Here is a 3491-nt window from a genome sequence, read left to right as displayed (position 1 = left end):
GATAAAAAATTTTGTTAAAATATACATTATACCTAAGTATATTGATTTACATTTCTGTAATTGGATACTATATAGAATCAAACAATCCCGGAATAATAGTTTGATCAAGGTAAATTCATTAACAGAAAACTGACATGATTCTGTTATTATTTATACAGAAAGACCATCCTTGTGACCAAATGATTATTATTCCATTTCACATTTATAAGTTTTGCTAACTTTTGCGAACAAATTATAGAATAATGAACCTGTTTTTGACTCAAATTTATACTTTCAATCAAATGTAACACATTTCCGAAACCATTAGCCTGGTATACTGGCTCACTGCTCAGCAGAAGTGTGCTGTGATTTGAAGATGTCTTTCCAAATAAATTGCTATTAATATGTTTATGATACTAATATTTTTAGGAATAGAAAATCCAGGTTATAAAGAGCAAACAGGGGTTACAAAATCAGTTGCTGTTTCAATGACACTGTCTTCACAAGATTTTGTTGTCCGAGGTATAATAGCAGTTGATTTGTTTTGGTAAAATTTAAAATCAGAAAACAATATTGCATGCAGACATAATTCTATTGATCATGAATCAAAGCAGATAATGTTAAAAAAAGGCGAAAGATACCAGAGGGACATACAAACTCATAAGTCGAAAATAAACTGACAACACCATGGCTAAAAAAAGAAAAAAAAGACCAACAGACAAACAATACTTCACATAACAAAACAAAGGAAACTAAAGACTAAGCAACACGAACCCCACCAAAAACTGGAGGTGATCTCAGGTGCTCCGGAAGGGTAAGCAGATCCTGCTCCACATGTGGTACCCGTCGTGTTGCTCACGTTAGTACAAATCCGGTAAAAAGTCTAATTCGGTAGGTCACATTCGTGAAAAGGGGACGAGATTGTAGTTACTACATTATCCGCTATCACCTTAAAGTTATTTAATTCTTTAGTTAACACTTTAGTTAAATTATTTAATTTTTTTCACAGATAAAATTTAGTGTCAATAAAAAAATAATCTAGGATTTTTTCTCCAAATTTTTCTAAAAGATTTTGAATATTAAGGTAAGGGCCTATTTGGGTTAACAATTGCTTTTAGTTATCTATGGTATGGGTATTTCTGTTCTCTCTTTAAGGTTAGATCATGAAAAGACAAACATGTATGAAAATGTATCTCTCTAAATAAATACTAATGAAATATGCCTATGAAAAAAGTTAATGCTTCTGTATATCAGAACATTTGGAAGTAAAACAAAAATACGCTTCCAACCAAAGATGGGAATAGTTTCAAAATATAAAACAATGAAATTGATGTACTTTAAATTTATAATATTCAGACGATTTAAACAAAGATTGGGTGTTGATGCATCCAAACAACAGTATTAAACTTTACCAAGTCAGGAATATGACAGTTGTTTTCCATTCGTTTGATGTGTTTGAGCTTCTGATTTTGCCATACGATAAGGGACTTTCCGTTTTGAATTTTCCTTGAAGTTCAATATTTGTATTTTTGTTATTTTACTCTTTTTAAAGATAATAATTTGTTTATTTTAAGATATACGGGAAAAATGGTATTGTCTTGCTTGAAATCTGTTATGATGTAATTTTGATTTTGTAATAGAAAAAGATATATATTTGGTTGTCTAAAATTCAAATATAAAACGGAGATGGAGAGATGAATAAAGGAATATAAATTATACAACATAAATATAATGTGCACTTTGTTATTGTTACTTTATGTAAATTTATTCAGTTACAGTTTTATTAAAGTTGTTAATTACGAATGGAATCATTTATATGTGAATTCCCATGTTACCATTTATTTTCACTGAAATTTTCTCTTTTGGCATCATGTTATAATCTTTCTATGATCCTTAAGGACATTTTCAGGAAAACATAAACAAAACAATCATGTGAGTGATATTGACTGAAAACGTTTTACTAATTTGATCTAACATGTCTTTACTTTATTTTTACTTTATCGAGAAAGTGTCTACTACATACTGTATGTACTATCAACGCCAACAATAATTTGTTTGTTAGTGACGTCATTGTCTAATTTACGTTACTGATGAGTCTTTTGTAGACAAAACACGCATCTGGCGTACAAAATTTTGGTCTTGGCATCTATGATGAGTCATTACTATTTACTGCACCTTTTTGTTGACGTATTTGTTAGATTAATTTGTATTTTTGTTTAAATTTTTTATTCAGTTGTTGTGTAGGTTTACACAGTTTGACTGCTGGATCTCAATTATTGTCACATTAACCTATTACGTCTGTTTGGTTTGCTTACCCAATGTTATCAATATAACGGAACTATAAACAACTATCAAACAAGTGGGAGGTTAGATAGCTATGAAACCATGTTTTACCCCACATTTTCTAAGGAAAATGCCTGTACTAAGTCAAAAATAGGGCAGTTGTTTTTCCCTTGTTTTGTTGATTGATAGCATTTGATATTGTCAGTTTTTATTGACTTCCCTTTTTTGAATTTGCCTTGGAGTTCAGTATTTTTGTTATACTTTTTTTGTCAAAATCATTCTTTTGAATGTGCATGATAGAAGATTTCGGACATACGGAAATGAGACAGCACACATCAATAAAAAAATCAAAAGGAACAATTACACATACAGTTTTCAACAATATAAAAGAATCTATGGTATATGTAAAGCACTAAGTTGTGAATAAATTGAAGAGAAATTTTTAAATGATCTTCTATCATCATGACATTCCTTAATAGAAAAAACCTTAACATATATATATACAAAAAGACAACCTTTAAACAAGAGATTCCTGATATAAAACATATATTAATGCTTTAAATAGTATTGCTAGTTCCCCTATCATTCAAATAACATGTGACCAATCAAAAGTTGCAGAAAACAACACTCAACAACCGCGATTCAGAAAAAATGCAATGAGTGCAATGTTAGTGGTATTCTATGCTATAACAAAGCAACAAATCAATCAATACTTAATAAAACCAAATCACAGAATGTTCGCAGTAACTGACAGGTAGCTCGAAGTATTGTTGCTATTGATATGGAAATCAAGCCTTTTTAAATTATGATGCCATTACTCTTCTTCCAAAATGATTCAAGACAGCAGCAACGTGAAAATAAAATAAAATAAAAAAGTTTATGTACAAAACTTGAATATAGAAAAATGAAGAAATGATATAAATTACCTGTTTTTTTTCCAATCTAGATAAGATATCTGATATCAATGTCCCGGAAATACAAGACAATGGTTTGATAATTAAAGCAAAATGAAGATGTATTATTATATTATTATATGATATGAGCAAATCACCCCTAATACGGATAAATCAGCATGTGCAATACTCATGACGTTGCCGTGATAATAAAAATCATGAGTTAATATTGCTTTTCGGATCGGTCCAATACGGGAAAAGCCTTTCCGAGAATAACTTTCGATTATTACTGTGACTATTATACTTATTAAAAGTTAGTATAATAGTCAGAGATTA

The sequence above is a fragment of the Mytilus californianus genome, unplaced genomic scaffold (assembly GCF_021869535.1).
Source record: "Mytilus californianus isolate M0D057914Y unplaced genomic scaffold, xbMytCali1.0.p SCAF_2, whole genome shotgun sequence".
NCBI lineage: Eukaryota > Metazoa > Mollusca > Bivalvia > Mytilida > Mytilidae > Mytilus > Mytilus californianus.
Note: the sequence above shows the minus strand (reverse complement) of the source record.